The sequence below is a fragment of the Mustela lutreola genome, chromosome 6, assembly GCF_030435805.1.
Source record: "Mustela lutreola isolate mMusLut2 chromosome 6, mMusLut2.pri, whole genome shotgun sequence".
NCBI classification, from domain to species: Eukaryota; Metazoa; Chordata; class Mammalia; order Carnivora; family Mustelidae; genus Mustela; species Mustela lutreola.
Window position 1 is genome coordinate 20,784,618 of NC_081295.1, and position 20,661 is coordinate 20,805,278.

Sequence of the window (20,661 nt, forward strand, 5' to 3'; positions counted from 1 at the left end):
AGTGTCAGATGAAGGCAAGCAAGTCCTGCTCAGTGAATGTTCCATCCGGGCAGGACACTGAGACTCACCCTCTCTGTGGTAACTTATGTCAAAAGGCACAGCCTGTTAAACAGAACTTTGTGGAGACACTGGGGCAGCTTAGATAAGATCTCACTTCCCTTCTCTATGAGGAACAGCCCCAGACAAGTCGTTCTGGGCACCGGCCCCGAAAAGTGAACTTGCTCAGACAGAACCCACCCTACACCGTAACAGGACCTTGTCAAGTACCATCGGCCTCAATACGGCCACCATGGGTATCAGCGCTTGGACCCACATAATGAAATGGCAGGAATTTGGGGATTTTTCCCCAGGCAGCAAGGGAGACCGTGGCCCCATGACCCAGAATATGTTGAGAGGGGTCAGAATAGGCTCCCCCAAATGGCTATGGTCACGGCTTACAGAGAAACGTAACTCTAGTGAGAAATTCTCCATAGCAGGCAGAGCAAAGGGTCCTCGGAACCGCAGTCCTCGGGCCCTGTGTTTGAGACCCTTGCTGTTCCGAATGTGACCCACAGAGTAGCAGCGACGGTAGCACCCGAGAGCTCATTAGGAATCCGAACCCCAGGCCTCACCCCAGACCTACTCAACCAGAATCTGTCCCTTAAAACACCCCCGGGCGGGGCACCTGGGTGGCTCAGTGGGTTGAGCCTCTGCCTTCGGCTCGGGTCATGATCTCCTGGGATCGAGCCCCGCATCGGGCTCTCTGCTCAGCGGGGAGCCTGCTTCCCTTCTCTCTCTGCCTGCCTCTCTGCCTACTTGTGATCTCTGTCTGTCAAATAAATAAATAAAATCTTTAAAAAAAAAAAAAAAACAAAAAACCACGCCCAGGCAAGGTACCTGTGCACCACATTTTGAGAAGACATTTTTGGCGTCCTGCTCCACAACCTTGGCGGTACCTTGGAATCACCTGGGAAACTTCAGGTTTTGACAGACCCTGTCAGAGCCCTCAGGTGATTCCAATCTGTAGTGGAATCTGAGAACCACCGCTCTAGAGAGTTCTGCTCTGGCCTCTTCCAGCTGCGCCCCTGTGCTCGGGTGATGGGTCCAAAGGCCAGTGGTGTGCTGATGAACAGGCTTCCCAGGAAAAAAATGAAAACAAAAACAAATGACCTGTGATTTTTGAAAGTTGAAAGTTTGCCATGTCTCCTTGAGTATCTATGCCTACTCGACCGCAGCTGAATTTGGGCTTCAAGGGTGGGAGCAGGAGGACAGAGGTGGGGAGAGATGACTCAGCTCTCAGGCTCCTGCACCAGCCGGCACCCAGGCTTGGGGCCAATGGGATGTGTCCACAGGGAGCCTCTGCCCTCCTCTAGGGACCGTAGAATTCTTTGATCCCGTGCAGGCCTTTTCTCCAAGGGGGTGGTACAGAGTTTAAACCGGGGCCCCTCGGAGGAGCCGGCTTTAGGAAGAGCATGGGAGGGGGTTGAGAGCAAGGGCTCCCACCTCCTCCCTGTAAGTGCAGGAATGAGCCTCATTTTGAATTTGCGGCTCTTTGCGGAGCTCTGCTGTGGTATAGCAACCCTCTGTTATGACCAAACTTTCCCCCGTCCTTAAGAGCAGGTTTAACTTGCCAGTCTGGGGCTCAGGTGTGTTTCGGGGAAAGAGGGAGAGAGACAGGGAGAGAGGTCAGCAGATGCTGGCAAGGGCTTGAAGGAATCGGGAATTTAAGTGGGAATGAGCAGGAGAATGTAACTCAACTCTGACTGCCCAGGAAGCCTTGGAAATGGTGGGGAGGCGCTGGACTTCCCACAGGATGTGGGAGACAGATTTACGTCACAGTGTTTGTTTGTTAAAGGAAAGATGATCTCGAAAGTTTGGAGGACTTATGGCAGAGAGCTCAGAGCCTGGAGTTAGACTGCATGAATTCAAATCGCAGCCCCATCACTCACGAGCCTTGTGGCCTTGGGCAAGTGGCCTAAGCTTCCTTCCACTCCCTACACCATATCTTCCTCATGAACCTGGGGTGCACTGGAAGACAGGGGACTGGCCAGATCTGTGGCAGGAAAGGGTTAAGGAGAGCAAAGGGCCTTGTGGCAATAACACTAGAAGGCTGGAGGAGGTGGCATAGAATGGGCCTTCTGTGGAAGGAGTTTCTTGGGAAGATGATGCTCGAAAAGAAGGACACGTAGAACCAATGAAGGGAATTGATTAATGAAAAAAAGGCTGAAGACAAGCATCACCTCCTTCCCAGCTGTTATTAGCTCCAGGCTTCAGTCTCTCACCTAAATGCCAGGTAATCCTTCTTTTCTTTTATATATTTATTTTTAAAGATTTTATTTTTAAGTAATTGCTACACCCAAGGTGGGGCTCGAACTTACAACCCTGAAATCAAGTCATGTGCTATACTGACTGAGCCAGCCAGGTGCCCTGGTAAGACTTCTTTTAAAAGATTCAAAGTGTGAAGGCTTGAGCTGCACCAGTGCCTAGAAATTAAGCTTCCTCAAAGGGCCTATGAGCTCCCCAGAATGCTGCCATCTCTACCGTGTGTGTGTGCATGTGTGACACAGAGAGAGAGCAAGACAGAGAGAGAGAGAGGATGTCTCATGGGTTGTCAGGGTCTTGTGGCTCCGGCTCCCTGGTCAGCTTCGGTGCCAGCCAGCAGCAGGACCCCCTTTGCTTGTCTGTCTCCAACTTGGAACTTTCACACGAGTAAAATTTCCTGACCTTATTGCTTTTAAGATGCAATTCTAAAAACATCTTTTTTACAGATTATCATCACTACTTCTATTTACTCTTTCTTCTATATGCATTCTGCCAAGTAGACAAAGCTCGCATGAGAAGAATCCGTATTTTTTTCTCTGCCAGGAAGGTGGGATACCAAGGCAGAAGCTTAGAGAGAGAGAAAACAATTCTGCTTTCGGAGGGCCTGGATGATGTAGCCCGTCTGTCCCCAGACCAGAGTGCGGATCAGGGCAGGCAAAAGCTCTCACCAGGTATGTGCTTCGGCCTTTGGTTTTTTCTCAGCTGGGTCCTCACCTGTGGTCGGATGCTCTGATCTGTAGTAAATTCTCTGACATATAACACTCCCTTAGTCAGCTGGTAGCAGGAAAGTACATCTTAGTGCCACGTAGGAATATTTGTAGTATCTTCTGTTTTGTTTTTGTTTTTGCCCTTCCAGTATTGACTGATCATTGATTCTGATTGATTTATGCCTTTGTTTGAGAGTTCCTATGTTTTACTATAATAGCAGCTCGTGTTTACTGAGCACAATGCCAGACACAGCCCACAGACCATTTAATCTCTTCATACTCCTCCCGCAGGCCTGCACAGTATAGTGGTGTCATTAGTTGTGTCATCTGTTGTCTGGCTGAGGAGGCAAGTGGGACTAAAGTCTACCCTTGCCCTCGCCCACCAAGGGCTGTGCTGAGGAAGAGGCTTCATCTCGGGGGAGCAAAAATTGTTCTTCACACAAAGACAGCAGCCAGAACTGCTACATTTGGAGCCTTGCTCCCCTGTGAGAGAGATGTCTTACTATTCCCATTGCAGAGATTAAGAAACTAAGGGACACAAAGAAGCAACGCAACTTCCCGAAGGTCACACAGCTGGCAGGCGGAGGAAGAGGGACACAGACCAGACACCTGACTCAGAGCTCAGGCTCTTGACCTGGATGCTATTGGTATAATGTCTGTTCCACTCCCTGGGAATTCCCAGTCTTGGTTGTGAGCGCCCAGAAGACAGGCTTTCACATCCCAATGGTTGGCCTTTGAGTCTACACAACTTACTGGGTTAATGTGTATATGAAGTGACCTCTTGTACTAAAGGCGTGAAAGCTCAGGTTCTCTGCACAGAGATCTCTGACTACGGCACCCGGTGGCTTGAGACTAGAATTTCATGATATAACAAGAAGAGCAGAGGCATTGAGAACTGTCAGGCAAAGGAAGCCCCGAGCAAATCAATTCTCTTGAGAGCATGCAAGTTCTGAGGCCAAGCAGGACTGCGTGCGGTCCAGAGCTCAGACGACCGAGCCTGCTTGAAGGGGAGGGTTTAACATGAAGGTCCACCTACCTGCCTTGTATCCACACCCCACACGGTGGTCGAGCCCTGAAAGGCAGAGAGAGAGGAGGAAGCAGGCCCCCGGCGGAGCGGAGAGCCCCATGCTGGGCTCGATCCCAGGACCCTGGGACCATGACCCGAGCCGAAGGCAGAGGCTAGATCTCCCTTCTTAACCGCGTGACTCAGGTTCCCCCGTTTACTGCGTTTCTCTGCGTTCTGCCCTGCCTGCCACCACCACCCTTCCAGATCCTTCCCGCCCTCTCCCTGATGCCTGAAATTCCTTTAATATGGAACAAAGGCTTTCATCTCATACAGGGTGATGAGGCTTAAAATGCAAGCACCCCTCGGAGAGGTGGCATACTGATTTAAATTCACACCATGTAACTTAGGTATAAACGAGTGCTCGGTTTTTTGTTTTTTGTTTTTTTTCCTGAGAGCACCTTTTGATGAGGGGAAGGCAGCAGAAAGAATAAGGACACTGGGAAAGGCAGCGTTAGAAGGATGGTGGTCTAGAGAAAGAAAAGGGCACAGAGAGGAGATGAAGCCGTGTGGCTTCGGCATGTATATGTGTGGCATCCTTGGCCCCCCAGCGGGTACCAGGCAGCTCGGTGGAGGGGTGGGCAGGGCGGCCTTTCTCGAGAGTCCACTCTGCTGTGTGGCCCTCGCAAGCTACTTCACTTCTCTGCACCTTGCTTTCCTCGCTTGGAAAATGAGGTGAATGAAACCGATTGTGCAGGACTGCTTTGGGGATTTCTATTTTATTTTCTATTTTACTGTGGTGACATGCACATAACATTTACCATCTTGGCCATTTTTAAGTGTACGATTCCATGGCACTTAGTACATTGACTTCAGTGCAACCATCTCCACCATCCCTCTCCAGAACCCTTTCCCCTTGCAAAGCCAGAAGTCTGTATGCATGAAACAATGACTCTTCTTGCCTCCTTCTGCTCAGCTCCTAGCCACCACCGTTCCAATTTCCGTCCCTGTGGATCTGACTATTCTAGGTTCCTTGTACAAGTGGGATTATGTAGTATTTGTTCTTTTCTGACTGGCTTATGTCACTTACCATGATGTCTTCCAGGTACAGCTGTGCTGTAGCATGTGTCAGAATTTCCTTCGTTTTTAAGGCTAAATAGTATTCCGTTGTACGGATAGATCCCACTTTGCTTATCCACTCATCCAAAGACGGACTGTTGTGTTGTTTCCACCTTTGGGGCATTGTGAATAATGCTGTTATGAACATGGAGGTACAAATATCTCTTTGAGACCCTGTTTTTAATTCTTTTGGGTATTAAAATAAAATTCTTTGGGGTATACCCAGAAATGGAATTGCTAGATCATATGGCCTTTATTTATTTATTTTTTTGAAGAACCGCCATATTGTTTCCCCACAGGGGCCACACCACTTAACATTCCCACCAACAGGATACAAGTGTTCCCTTTGCCCCACATCCTCGCCAACACTTGATTTCTCTTCTCCTCCTTCTTCTCCTCCTCACCTTTCTCCTTTTTGTAACCAACCTAATTATTAAATACCTTACACCGTTTTTACACAGTTTCTGAAAGACACACAAGAATACGTTGAGAATCTCACTTTGCATGCCTAGCACCTAGTGTAGGTCTGGAGAAAGGCAAGCACTCACTAAAGGTTTGGTGACTGGAATACCCAGAACAGTGCTGGGAGCCTGGGTATTTCTTCTCGTCCTGCCATTGTCCCTTCAACCATGCCACAGAGCGTAAGCCCACAGTGTGTGAGCACAGTGGACCCACTGAACAAGGGCCATCCTTGGGGAAATTCCTTCTGGTGTGCCCTAGTTTCACTCTGCCCTTTTAGCATTTGAAATCATACCATTTAAAAATGGAAACTCACGTCTTGTCCAAGGAATGGGTCTTTCCCTTTTTCTTTTCTTTTCATGAATTAATACTGTAGAGTGGAGAGTTTCTGAACATCAAGTCCAAATGGCTTTATTTGGTTTGGTTTACGGAGGTGGGAAGAGCTGACTTTCATCTAATGATGTCTTTTGCAAGAAGCTGGTGGGCTTCTTGAAGCTGGCAAACACAAACCGTCCCCTCCTAGGGAGAGGAATGACCCACATCTTGGCTACTCTAGTTATTGTTTCTGCAGCCGCCAGGCCCGTATACACACGGCACCATATGACCGACAGTCTCCGTGCCACTCTTTTAGTGTCTACATCTTCTTCTTCTTCTTGAGTGCTGTCAAGAGTTGTGCAAAGGAAGCACAATACCTGCGTGCACCCAAGCATGCAGGAAGGACAGAACACAATACAACAAGAAGGGACAAGAAGTAACATTCCCCCAGAGGGGAGACAGTTCTGGAATCCTTTTCCACGGACTAGCTGTGTAAATCTGGAGAAGTTACTCGATGTCTCTGAGCCTTGGAGTCCCCGAAGACCAAGTGGGAATGACAGTCATTGGCTTTCTCGGGACTGCTGGAGGGTTAAATGTGCTGACCTGTAGCATAGGGGGGGTTCCTGGTGACGCATCCCTCTCCTGTGATGGCAGCTGAAAGGGTATATGCATTAGTCTGAAAACACCAGTGGAGACCCCTGGGGGACAGACGTGCTCATTTCCCAGACTCCCTCACGCTTTCCCTGCAGCTGCCTACAGCACATTCAGACAGGACTCTCCACTGTTCTAAACAGTTTCCGTCCTCAGGCTGCTTTTCAGCAGGGGCCCCAGCAAAGGCCCCAGGTAGGAACTATGAACCTATTCCTCCAGGTGCCTGCCCTTCTGTTCAGGATAAATAAACAGAGACAGGAGGAAGGCCCAGCTCACAGCAATTAAAAGCAGCACTTCAGCACCTGGTTATCTTCCTACACAGCCCTCAGGCCTCCCATCTGGGGAAAGAGCTAGGAAGAGAAATGGAAAAGAAAATTCTCCCTGTTCTTCCTGGTGGGTTGTATTCCAAAGGTAGTACCTGACAGAAGCATCTTCCAGGCTTTTCCCAGGCCATTGAAGGGATGGAAGAAAAATGAAGACGGTTTTCACAGCCCCTTTTCTCGGCTCTCCTTGTTTCCTCCCCTTGACATTCTTTTCGTCTCTGTTCTCCAAGTATCCTGGGCCGAGCTGCCGCACAGAGAATACTATTTTTCCCTAAGCAAAATAAAAAAAATAATAATTTTTATAATTTTGAGGCAGAAAGTTCAAGGCCACCGTAATAAATACTACTTTTTAAAAAATATGCTTCTGGAAAAAAAAAGACTCAAACAGCCCTTATGTGTAAATAGCATAAAAGTCCTTCATTCTCACTCGTTCCCCTCAATCTCATCCCCTGGAGGTGACAACCACTTCACAGTCTGCGTATGCATTTTCCCAGACATTTATAATTTCTTCCTCTGACAGACATGGAATGATTGTCAGTATGTCAGACGCCAAGGAGAAGTGAAAAAACATAAATCTATATATGTATGTCCATGTGTTTATCTGGCATATATAGTGGCAAAAATGAGATCATGTGTCTCAATAAATAATATCCCAGAGCCACTTCTCCCTGTTAGAATGTAGAAATACATACATACATATTTATGATTTTTCACAGCTGCATAGTATTCTGTTTTAAGGCTATAGCCAAACATCTACAACATGTATATTTATTTTAAAAACAAGCCGTTTATCCTCTGCCTGCAGAATGCAGAGGAACCCACTTCATGGAACCTACTGGAGCAGAACCTGGCATTCTGGGTGGGGATGCTGCAGGGTCTGTCCCCCGCACAAGGGTGCAGAGATGGCTAGATGTGCGGGCTGAGCCTTGGGCCTCTTCAGTGAGTAGGCAGGGCCAGCACCTGCGGCACAATGTGCCCGCCCAGGCACCTCGCTGTGGTACCCGCCGGCCAGTGCCCTCACTGACTTCACACCCACATCCCTCTGATTCCAGAGCTCTAGCGGCCACAGCTCCCATCACATTCTGCTATCCCTGGCATCCTGTGTCCAGCGTCTACTTTGACCATGATTTCTGTAAGGCTACTGATTAAATAAGGAGAAGGAAGGAGAAGAAATAAACTTGAAGTCATGAAAAATGCAGCCAGAGGAGGACAGTGTGTATGTTGCATGTGTGCAAGAGTGCACACGCACGCCTGGGCACATGCCTGTGTGTGGGGGGGTGTGGGTGTGTCTGTTGAAAGGACTCACTTTTTCGTGCGTGTTGATGGGCAGGGTGTGTGCATGTGTGTGTTTTCTTAAAAGGAGTCACTTTTTCGTGCCTGTTGATGGGCAGGGTGTGCAGGCTCACTGGGGTGGGCAGGGAGTGCTCCCTCAGTGGTGAAGGGCAGCAAATGCTGATATTTTAAGCAGCTGCAGATAGTTAAGAAGCTCTTGCCTCATACTCCACCCAGCTATCTGCCCCCAGTCTCCTCCTTTGGAGCTGCTAATGAATAACCAATCTTAACACCCAAGCCCAATCCCCCTCACCCCCAGGCACCCTCTCCAGCTAAGGCTAGGGCACTGCGGGGAGCACGGAGATCCAAGATCCGGGTCAGTGTGGACATTCCTCCACAGTTACTTAGCTGGGTGGTGGAAGCAAAAATGCACCCTAATTGGTCAGTCAGTGGCCTTTTCTAGGGAGTGAAGGAGGTTTCTGTTTTAAGAAATAAAGTGACTTCTCGGCTGTTGATTCACTGCCCACAGGGAGATTTTTCAGCCGAGGCTTCCTAGACTCTAGAAATTTGCATACAACTTCCACTTCCTGCTTCGGAGCCTGTTCTACTACTTACCTGGGCCTGGAGAGGGAGGAGGGAGGAGGGAGGAGGGAGGAGGGAGGCGGGAGCCAGCCAAGGTGGAGTGTGAGAAGCAGAGAGCCCGACCACCCTGCCCGCTGGTCTGTCTGTCTTTGGTGGTGCTAAGGTAAGTTGTGGAGAGCGGTCGCCTGCCTGGCCTTACTTTTTAGCTGCTGACCCATTTTCCCAAACACTGTTTTCTTCTTTACTGAAACGTTCTGCCTTCCTTTCCCCCCACCCTCCCCTCCCCACCTTGAACTTGTTCTCGTATGGACTTGGGCTAAGAAAATGACACTGTAGTCTCTGGCGAAGAGAAAGTGCTGGTGGTTTAATATTTCAAACGGGCGAGCTGAGTGAGATTAACTCTTTGAGCAACAGGACAGTGCGCACACGGCTGTGTTTTTCTTCGGAGCTGCTTGGGAACCATTTGTTTGAGTACTTAGTGTCCCCACAAGTTTCGGTTAAGGATCCAGCCCCACTTCTCCAAGGAGGCAGCTGGGGACGGCAAAAATTAAGTGATTGGCTTCCAGCCCCAGGACACGTCAGTGGCAAAGATGGAAGGAAAACTCCCAGTTTTCTTGATCCTTGTCTCGTGCAGGGAATAGATCAACCCCACATTCTTGGGCCAGGAAGTTCAGCTCTGCTCTGTGCCAGCTCCCCCTACAGCTCCTCTTACCCTCCCCCCTCCCAAGCTGCCGGGACATTTACTGGCACTGAGAACAGGGGGAGAAATGCTATTACTTGATCTCAGCATCTAATCAAGCTTCATGTGACTTTCAAGTTCAAGATGAGCTCTTAGAATAGGGGATTTTTTTTTTTAATGGATGGCGGGGTGGCGGGGTGGCGGGGTGGGGTGGGGTGGGGTGGGGAGGCCAAATTAATAAAAAAGAGGACAAGAGACTTGGTTTCAAGTCCTTACTCCACTCCTTGCTGGCTCTGTGACTTAGGCAATTCACTTTGGTTTCCCTAGGCCTGGATTTCTTCATCAATAAAATGTGTGTGGGGGATGAACTAACATGATTTTGTCTAAATTCCCTTCTAACAAAATAATGGGAGTCCCACAGGGGTAGCCATACTGGGTGGTCTTGGACGATTTCTTTTGTTTGCTGACTATTCAAATAAATTAATTTTACCTCCTGCTACTAGATGGTTAGTTCCTTGAGGAAGGGGGTTTTGTTTCTTAATCCTTTTCTACCCCCTAGCACCCTGTATGGGTATCAAACGCTTTATAGGTGCTCAAGCTCTTTCCATATAAGCTGCTTTGATTTCTGTTTCATCACCTGCTCTCCACGCACAAGGTAAAAGCAGCTTTCAGGGCCAGACACTGGGGGTGGCTGTGAGGCCACGTGGCTCTGTGTGAGGGCTGCCCGGAATTTAGGCGTTTTTATCAGCTCTTGCTACATAAAACAGGGGGTTTCTTGAATTAGTTCATGTCCCATTTGGGTTCTCCAGGAAGAACTGTCCTGTGAACTTGCCCACAGAGTCAAGGCAGGCCAGACCAGCCTGGCTCCAGGAGGCTGTGTTACCAACTCAGCTGGAGCTGAAAACCACTGCTGGGCTAGACCAAGCACTGTGCGGTGAGGCGGGGTGGGGGTGGGGGGGCTTTAACCTGAGGTGAAAGGAAGCGTGGGGCACATCCCGATACCATGTAAGGGTGATGACTGTGATTGGCAGACAGAATCTTTAACCTTTTCCAAACCGCTACTTTATTATTGTTGTTGTTGTTGTTGTTGTCGTTGTTATTATTATTTCTTTTGGGCAGTTATTTTTTGTCAGTGCAGCTCCAGCAGGCCGTGGCTGACTGAGATGGGCCAACTCAGGGCTTTAAGTATTGCCAGACTCTTTCTGTGGAAAGGCTGAGGTATAGTCCTTGTCATGTTCTTAGATGGCTTTCTCCCCTCACCCCGGGATGAGAGGACAGAAATGTCACAGTGTTTCAACTGTGATGAGTTACCCATTAAATTTTCAAATAATGAAGCACCGTTATCTGAAATGAGGCTCACTGGTCCCGGCTGCCAACGTAACTTTTACCCGGAAAGACCACCCACAGTCATTCTTAATCTGGTGTTGTGGCTCCAAGTCATTTCATGATGAAGGTCATGACATGGTGCGGTGATGGCTCTGTGCGCTGTGTGGGGTGGGCTGACTAGCAGTGAAGTCAGGGCAATGAACCAACATGTCTGGGAGAAGATTCCTAACTGGGACATTCCCACTTCTGCAGGGTGCAAAGACAGAAAATGTTTAAGTCTGCTTCTCCCAGGATTAAAGAGTTAGTGACTTTCAAATGCTCTGAAAATAGGAGGAGAGGCATACTTTGACAAGCATTCAGAAAGGCAGATTATGTGGGTAATTTGTCTAAATGAAATCTGTTTTACACAACACAGAATTGAAAGCTCAGAAATACCCTGAATTCCACCATTTTTCTACGGCAGGCGATTTTAGATAAGCCCATAAAAACATGTAAGAATTGCAGGCAACTGTTTGGAGGGGGAGGGGAAGGGAAGAAGCACAGTCGAGGCACGTTAAACTTTAAATTCCTTTCAGATCCAGTGAAATGACCCCTAATGTTTAATCAGATTTCCTTATCAAAACAATCCTGCTGTCCTTCCGTGAGAAAGCATCGGAGGACTGGAATCAAGAAGCTCTCCCCCTGGGCCTCTCCGGTTTCTTCTCAGTGCCGTTGTCACCAAGATATTTTTAGTTCGTTAAACCCCAGCTGTCCCTACTACCCCCCCCTCCCCCCACACACACATTCTTCGTGTCCTGTCACCGGCAGGCCTTTGCCAGCCCACATGTGCTCCAATACCTGCAGCAAGGGTCTTTCTGCGCGTGCGTGCGAGGGGCGCGTGCGTGCGGGGGGGGGGGCGCGTGCGTGCGGGGGGCGCGTGCGTACACGCATGTATAGACACCAGCGGACACGGGGCGGTACTGTGAGTTGTAAATGGGCTGAGGTGGTGGGGCACCTTTCGTCTGCTGGGTGACCCCATAGAGCTGTGCCAGTTAGGCTTGGGTCCCTGATGAGGCCCCTAAAGTGGAGCCATTTGCGGGGTGATGGAACTGCCGGGGCCTCCCCCAGCCCGTGTGTCCCACTTCCTTCCACCCTGAAGACCGAGGCTGGCTGGGGTCTTGGCAGGTCCCTCAGTGATGAGGGAAACTTGGCTCTTTTCTGCCCCATTGATTTCCCGCTCTGGGGGGTTCCAGTGTTTTTCCTTCGTCCGCTCCCAGGGTCACTGAGGCTCCCTCCCGTTTCTAATCTGTGCTCCTCCTCCGAGCTGTCCGCCTAGGCTCTTCCTGGTTCATTAGCTGACCTATGACACTCTTGCCTTTCATTCTTTCCCTTCCCTTCTCTTCCAGCTACCCCTTCTCATACCCAGTAATACATAAAAATCCCAATTTAAATAAATCTCTCTCCTACACCAGTAAAGGGCACATTTTTAAAAATGCCCTTCAAGTTTTCCCCACTTTCCTTGTTGTCTCTCTCCTCTTCCATTCCATTTTTGCTTAATATCCCCTCTTCTTTCTCTCCTGATTTTTCCTTTCTGCCCCTTCTCCTTCTCTCTGGGGCTTGGACTGAAATTAAGAATCACAGATCTGTGCTTAGAGAAACCTTATCTCAAACAAAACGAACAAAAAACCTGGGCTTTTTTTGAGGCTGTTCTCCAAATATTTATCCCCAGCTAACTAGAGAGCAGAATCCATCCGTTCCCATTAGTCCGTGGTCTCCTTGCTTAGGAGCTCAGAGGAACTCCAAGGCAAACTTCAAAATCGGGTCAAGTCATGCTGTGCTGCCTTAAGCCCTATGTGAGTCGTACTGTGCAGGGGAGGAAAAAGGGCCAGTAAATGCTCCCTTGTCTCCTGGGCTCACTACTGCTTCCAATCCTCTGGCAAACCAAATGGAAGAACTTCTCTGTCTGGGAAATTCTGCAAGTAAACTTGGAAGTATTTATTCGCTGGAATTTGAACGGGAGCCAAACAGTTCACTCAAAACCAGCTTCCACTGAGCAAACCGACATTGTGAAAGTTTGCATGCACTTGGGCAATAAACAAAGAACATTAATGAGTTTAAAGATTTTTTTTTTTTAATACGTGACTTTTAGACTTTTAACTCATTAAAAAAAAAAAATTCCTCCCTGAGGAATGAAGTAAGACCTTGAGACTCTGTAATTGAAAGTATCTGATCCATATTGGATCTGAGGATCTTTCTAGCTGTAAATTTATATGTTTATTTATTCTGTCCACCTGAAATATTCATGTTGTGTGTCTCTAGGACTCTTCAGCCCCATTGTTGACCCAAAGAATTCTTTAAAAAAAAAAAAAAATCCAAGCAGTAGGTAAAGAACAAGCCTTGATTACTTAGGAGCTGGTAATGTGGTTTATTAATTACTCAGGCTGCTCACTTCTGCCCTTCCTCTGTTTCGTGCTCTGCTATTTGTCTTCTTCCAGGGACATAACACCTTCATTAAATCCTATCTGTCCTTGCCTCAGAGGCGTCCCCTGGAAGATATCCCCTCTCTAGATGCATCACCATTTATCATCACCCTTTGTTTGTGCTCTGTCAACCAGTTTTCAATTTATTTTGAATTCAGTTTATGATTAAAATTTAATGAGATCCAATCAAGTGCTTTTCTCAAATCAAGATGCCTGTGCAGTCTCATCCGTGTCCTCTATTGTAATGGCATGAAGGAAAGCCACCACAGGTTTCCCGCCTGGTAAACCTTTATAAAACACAGGTGGCCTGTATCCACGCCTCTTCAGCTTCAAGGTGAATGGTTACAAAACATACTCATTCTAGAAGCTTCCAGGGTTTACTCAGCTCCTTCAGGCCCCTTCCTCCCTCCTCCGTTCAAATAGCTATACAAGTCAGGGCTCCCAACCAACAAATTATTGAGTGCGTGGGTTCTGGGGCTGAACTGCTTGGATCTGAATCCGGTCTGTGCTGCTTACTGATCATGTGATCTTGGGAAAGTTACTTATCTTCCCTGTGCCTCAGATGCCCCACCTGTTAAATGAGATTGACAATAGTACTTACCAAATAGGGTAGCTGTGAGGATGAAATCAGTTAAAATATGTAAAGCACTTGGAGCAGTATTTGACATGTAGTAAATGTACGATGAACACTAACAATTACTACTCATAAAGGGGAAGATTTTTTTTCTTTCTTTCTTTCTTCCCTTTTTTTTTTTTTTTAGAGATAGAGAGCAGCAAATGGGTGGTGGGGGAACAGAGGAAGAGCATCTTCAGAAGATTCCATGCCCAGTGTGAGTCCTATGCGGGGCTCAACCTCATGACCCTAAGATCATGACCTGAGCCAAGAGTTGGACACTTACCCAACTGAGCCACCCAGGCACCCTAAGGGGAAGGTTTCTTTACATTTTGATTTGTCAGTATCGTCTGTATCAAAGGTTGGTAAACTATAACCCTTGGGCCAAATGTGGCCCATGGTCTGTTTTTAGTACAGCGTGTTGCTAAGAATGGTTTTTATATTTTTATTTTTATTTATTTATTTATTTATTTTAAGATTTTTCTATTTATTTGACACAGAGAGATCACAAGTAGTCAGAGAGGCAGGTGGGGGGGTTGCGGGTGGTGGAAGCAGGCTCCCCGTCAAGCAGAGAGCCCAATGCAGGGATTAATCTCAGGACCCTGAGATCATGACCTGAGCCAAAGGCAGAGGCTCAACCCACTGAGCCACCCAGGCACCCCTGGTTTTTATATTTTTAAAGTGCTGTTTAAAAACATTTTAAAAAGTAGAGTGGGAGACAGAGACCATATGTGATCCATAAAGCATGAACTATTTACTATCTGCACCTTTACAGAAAAAGTTTGCCAAGCCTCTGATCTATGTGGTTTAATGGAAAGAGCTAGGAGATCTGTAGGTTAGATTTGGCTGTGACTTTGGGAAAGCTACTTAATGTAGCTAAGCCTCGAAACAGGAATGCAAGTGTTAGCACGTACTTATTCTGTGGCCCAGCTTGTTTTAAGACAAGAGACAATGTGTACTGAATGTGCCAGAAACACACATTGGCTAAAAAGATACAGTCTCCATTAGGCTCATATAATAGCATTAACATTGAGGTATAAAACCAGTAAACATAGTGTAGAAGAAAGTTCTAAAACGAGGTCGCTTGTAAAAATAGTATGATGGGGCACCTGGGTGGCTGTCAGTTAAGTGTCTGTCTTCCTTCAGCTCAGGGCATGATCTCTGACCTGGGATAGAACCCCAAGTTGGGCTCCTTGCTTGGCTGGGAGTCTGCTTCTCCCATTCCCTCTGTCCCTTCCCTCCACTCATGCGCTCTCTGTCTCAAGTAAGTAAATAAGATCTTTAAAAAAATAATAACAGGGGTGCCTGCATGGCTCAGTGGGTTAAGCCTCTGCTTTCAGCTCAAGTCATGGTCTCAGGGTCCTGGATCAATCCCCAAGTCAGTCAGTGGCTCTCTGCTCAGCAGGGAGCCTGCTTCCCCTTCTCTCTCTGCCTGCCTCTCTGCCTATGGGGGCTTTCTCTCTCTGTCAAATTAAAAAAAAAAAAATCTTTAAAAAAAAATAACAAGATGGGTTTTGTTTTTTGAAAGCTTGTTATGGGACAGGCCCTATAGTCAGCATTTTTTTAAAAGAGTTATTTATTTATTTATTTATTTATTTGAAAGAGAGCAAGTATGAGTGGGGGAAGGGGCAGAAAACAATCTCAAGTAGACTCCCCTCTGAGCAGAGCCCTTTGCAGGGCCCAGTTTCATGGCCCTGAGATCATGACTGGAGCCGAAACCAAGGTTGGATGCTTAACTGACTGAGCTACCCAGTTCAGCCTTTCACAGCCCCTGGAGTCAGCATTTTACTTATATCTTCTCTCATCCCCACAATATACCTGTAAAGCAAATGTTATTTCCCCCATTTTACATCCCAGAAAAATGAGGCCCAGAGAAGTAAAGTCGTTTTTTCAAGGTCACGCATCTCATCATGCAGCTGGCAGAGAAAGAATTAAAACACGGGGAGTTTGAATCTAGAGCTTGTGCTGTTCAATACTGCGTATTTATCTACTTTCTAGAATTGTGTGTTGATTCAGGGTAAGTCCATCTGGAAAGCAGAATCTGCAGTTAACTGTGTGTTGGACGTTGGATCCCTTCATGTGTGCTCGGACAGAGACCTGTCTGCCACACAGGCTGGGGTCGGGTGTAATAGACACGCACAAAGGGAGGTGGGGCTGATGGAAGGAAAAGCAGCTTTCTGAGGAAATGTGAGATCAGAAAAATAGTGTTGTGAAGTCTCCATAGGCTTTGTTTCAAGAAACAAAGAATTCAAGGCAGGATGTGCTGGAGGACAAGAAGGTTGCAGGGAACAGATAGGAGCAGAGCTGGAGGCCGCTCTAGGGAGTTGACTGAGAGCTGTGCGCAGGGAGGGATGGGGAGGGGCTGGGGGATTCTGTGACTGGGACACCAGGGAGTGCTGTCATAGAGGACACCAGCACTGCTGACACCTGAATAAGATCTGAGCTACAAAATCAGGCTCCTCGAGGTAGAGTGGACATGCTCAGAGAAAGGTTTCAGGCTGGAGGAGACGGCGAGGCAGCCCAAAATGAGGGACTTGGACAGAGAAACACTGACAGATTTGAGGCAAGGTGTGGTCAGAATCCAAGAGCTAGAACCACAGCTCACGGTCCAAAGGGCGATGAGATTGAAGAGAAGGAAAGTTAGCGTCTCTTGGGTCAACTCAAGTGAGTAAGAACCAGACTTCCAAGCACGTACAACTGGTTCCGCCTAGGTCGTGTGAGCTGCAGACTAGTCGTCTATTCTGTCCTCTGTTCCGGGCTTGTGCCAACCCATTCCCACCCCAGGCAAATGTTCTCACCCTCTGCTGAATGCTCTTTTGTATTGTAAGGGACATGTTCTTTCCCTGGAGTGGTTTCCGGAATGCCTCCCTCCTTCACACTGGTTCTTAATCTTCGTGACCATCAGAAGCGTTCTGGAGCTATTCCTTTTCCTTTTCCTTTACCTTTTTTTTTTTTTTTTTTTTTTAAAGACTTTAGGTAGATATAGAAGGAATAAAATGCTCCAGAAATCAAGTCTCCCTCCTGCCCCTGTTCTCTCAGCCATCCGGTTCCCTTTCCAGAATTTGGGAATTTCTGACAAGATGGCATACCCAATCTTAGGTTCTACAAAGAGCCACATACTCCACATGCTGTCTGCTTGTTACTTTTCCTCCCTTCACAGATAAATCTTGGAGACAGTTCTCCTCAGTTCATGCAGCACTTCCTTAGTCCTTTTTTTTAAGATTTTATTTATTTATTTGACAGAGAGATCACAAGTAGGCAGAGAGGCAGGGCAAGTAGGCAGAGAGAGAGAGAGAGGGAAGGAGGCTCCCCACCGAACAGAGAGCCCAATGCGGGGCTCCATCCCAGGACGCAACCTGGGCCGAAGGCAGAGGCTTTAACCCACTGAGCCACCCAGGCGCCCCTCCTCAGTCTTTTTTTAAAAGACACAGATAAGTCATTGTTGGCTGGACTACAGTTTTTTAAAAAATCAGAACCTTTCTGGACATGCGGGTTATTTCTAGCCTTTGCCCTTACAAACAAGGCTGCCTGGCCCGTCTTCAGAGCCTCTTCAGGTCACACAGGGTGCACATATCCCTGTAGAGGAGATTCTTAGAAGTGAAATGAAGGTCCAAGGGCATGAGCTGTAGCAATTCTGACAGTTCTTGCCAAATCGCACAGATTACATTCCCTTGGTAAAGAATGAGATAACCTGTTTACCTATGGCACTTACACAAAAATTACACAGGAGCCCCGACCTCCCCTCAGAATCTCTAGGTGGGGGGCCTGAGCACCTGTATCGTGAGCCCCAAAAGAGATTCTGAGGAAGAGACTCTATTGAGTTGAGTTCCCTCAGCCTCCAGCCTCTCACTTCCCCCAGGAATTTGGCCCGAGGTGAGGTGGACAGGGCCATCGCCCTCCAGGCCTGACAGGCTTCAGCTTGCTCCAGGCTTCCTGAGCTGGGCAGGATGCTGGGGAGCCACAGACTGGCCAGGACACTGCCAGCACTGGGGCTCACAGGGTCCTCGCTGGCAGCCCTTCTGGTCCCCTGTGGAGCCAGAGCCTTCTCCACTAGGGCAACGGTAGGAAACAGGGTTTTTCCACTTACCTCCAGGTACCACTCCTGGTTAGGGACTAGAGCACAGGCCATGCCAGCTTTATAACCATGTGGGTGTCATGTGGAGAAGCCTTGCAGGGAAACGGGAAAAGGAAATATTAGGAGTGGTGAGATATTGACTGATTTTTTAAAACGCATAGTATTTTTACAATATTGGCATTAAAGACCAAAAATAAAAGCGCCATTTCCAACAACCCACTCATCTGCCCATGGCCTTCTGATGTGCCATTCGTGCATAGTTGTTCTCTGTGACGCTTTGGCGGTGGGGAGGATGGCAGGGTTGGTTCTGCCAGTTCTGGTAGGAGTCTAGGGCTGGGAGGCGCCTACGTGGGAGCTATAGGCGTGCCCACTCTCTACCGTTTTGGGTGAAGCCCTCAGGATGCATGAACAGACCAGCCCCCTGTCTGGAACAGAATAGCAGAATGTTCTTACGACACTGGGTAGTAGAATCACCTTTATTCTGCAAGCAAGGGCCATGGTCTAGTCTGCCCATGGATGGGACCTCTGAGACATGGTCCAGACTCACCTTGGGGGCCTGACAGTCAGTGAGCATTTAATAAATATTTGAGAAGAAGCAAGGAAGGAAGGGGGGAAAGGTCCCCATGTGGTATAATTTTTCTTAAGATTTTATTTCTTTCTTTGCGAGAGAGAGAACACCAGCAGGGGGAGGGGCAGAGGGAGAGGGAGAAGCAGACTCCCCACTGAGCAGGGATCCCAATAACATGAGGTTCCATCCCAAGACTCTGGGGTCGTGACCTGAACTGAAGGCAGACATTTAACTGACTGAGCCACCCAGGCGCCCCTACATGTGATATAATTTTAAGAACTTTGAGTACTTGGCCCACAAATACTCCTTGCTACCCACCATGGAGCCTGACTTCTCACTGTCAGTGATCCTTCCAGCTACACAGATCTGTACCCTCTCCAGAACAGGAATTGCTCATTTTTTCATTCAACAAATATTTATGTGTGCCAGGTACAGCTCTAGGTGGTGAGAATAGAACCATGAGACCAATAGTCAAAAATCGCACCCTCGTGAAGTTTAAATTCTGGGGGAGGAGAGAAATAATAAACAAATAAGGAATGTATTAGATATTTGTATTTATAATATACATTTTATAGAATGTAAGGTGGTGCTAATTGCTGGAGAGGATGGTGAAGCAGGGAAGAGAGACAGGGAGTGAGAAGGGTATGTAACCATTTTAGAGAGGGTGACCAGGGCACCTCACTGAGAAAGTGCAGCTGAGTAAAAAGGTCTGAAGAAGAAAGGAAGCAAACCATGCAGATATGTGGGGGAAGAGTGTTCAGAAAATAAGAAACAGCAAGTGCAAAGGCCCTGAGGTAGGGCCTTTGACTTCTTTTATTTATTTATTTTTTAAAAAGATTTTATTTATTTATTTGACAGAGAGAGAATTCACAAGTAGGCAGAGAGGCAGGTAAATGGGGAGGGGGAAGCAGGCTCCCTGCTGAGCAGAGAGCCCTATGTGGGGCTCAATCTCAGGACCCTGAGACTATGACCTGAGCTGAAGGCAGAGGCGTAGCTCACTAAGTCACTCAGGTGCCCCACGCCTTTGATTTCCTACATTAGTTTTGTCTCTTGATCTGGATCACAAGCAACATGAAGGTAGGAATAATGCTTTTAAGTCCTTAGAAATACTTTTGATTACTATTCCCTGTATACCCTTTTATACACTTGAATTTTATATCACTTGTAGGTATCACTTATTATTAAAAAATGTATACTTCAGCTCATGCCTCAGAAGGAGGATATACAACACAGAGTTGGACAATAGTCGGGTTCAGTAGTGATTTTCTGCTTGCATACTTGAGAGTCACACGTATAAACATCTGGGTCTATTCTGTCTTCTACGGAGTACCAACCCCATAGCTTTCCTTCGAGGCTGTTCCTCACCACGGCATCCGCACTGTTATCCGAGCGGCCATTTGTTCCTTTTCAGTCCAGTTTAACTGTAGAATCCCCGCTGCAAGATAGACCTTAAAATTTTGGTTATGTGGGATGACCCCACTTGTCCACTTTCTCATGAGCTTCCACCAAGCCCCTGAAAGGCTCCTCGGCTGGAAGAGAATTTGCAACTTTTTAGGGGAATACTTGTATTTAAAAACCCAGGGAAGGGATGCCTGGGTGGCTCAGTGGGTTAAGCCGCTGCTTTCGGCTCAGGTCATGATCTCAGGGTCCTTGGATCGAGTCCCGCGTCGGGCTCTCTGCTCAGCAGGGAGCCTGCTTCCTCCTCTCTCTCTCTGCCTGCCTCTCTGCCTACTTGTGATCTCTCTCTGTCAAATAAATAAATAAAATCTTTAAAAAAAATAAAAAAATAAAAAAAATAAAAATAAAAACCCAGGGAAAATGTCAACAGTGGCCTCTGAAGTGTGGGCAATGAAAGTGAATCTCAGCAAGAAGCAGTCCGCAGGACGAAGTCCTTTTGCCGGTTGACTCCCTTGGTGCATCTCTTTGCCCTCCCATCCAGCTGTGGGCCCACAGATGCTCACGAGACGGGACACAGCCCTCCGCCAGCCCCTCAGAAAATGCTTTTGTTTCCTGACCCGCTGAAGAGCATGTTGTATGGCCTATCCAATGTCATAGCTATAGACAAATTGTAGGAAAGAGAGGAAAACAGTGGTAAGCCTTCAAAAGTAATTATTTGGTATTGCAGCTATTTGCTGAAATATTTGTGTTTGCAGTAGGTTCCTGTTGATTTTTACAAGGTCTAATCAATGTAGCTGATGAGGTCTCTTTT

At 47.6% G+C, this 20,661-nt stretch overlaps 1 protein-coding gene and 1 long non-coding RNA gene across 5 annotated transcripts in view; one reads left to right on the top strand and one right to left on the bottom strand.

Moving 5' to 3' along the window:
* The first annotated feature begins 1,862 nt into the window (after positions 1 to 1,862).
* The window catches only part of TRAF3IP2 (TRAF3 interacting protein 2), a 47,663-nt gene continuing 28,864 nt past the window's right edge, over positions 1,863 to 20,661 (top strand). The window contains exons 1-2 of one of the 4 annotated variants that reach the window (XM_059176835.1): positions 1,863 to 2,272; positions 2,845 to 2,972. The gene's annotated coding sequence lies outside the window, so the exon portion shown is untranslated. Of the gene's footprint in view, positions 2,273 to 2,844; positions 2,973 to 8,798; positions 8,896 to 13,998; positions 14,027 to 14,055; positions 14,171 to 20,661 lie in introns of those variants that run through there. The other 3 variants (XM_059176834.1, XM_059176837.1, XM_059176836.1) reach the window with 3 other exon arrangements.
* Positions 5,277 to 8,782, bottom strand: LOC131833499 (uncharacterized). Its single transcript, XR_009354494.1, has 3 exons — positions 8,766 to 8,782; positions 6,974 to 7,149; positions 5,277 to 6,558 (listed from the first exon to the last, which is right to left on the bottom strand). It is a non-coding gene; the product is annotated as an uncharacterized LOC131833499 (long non-coding RNA).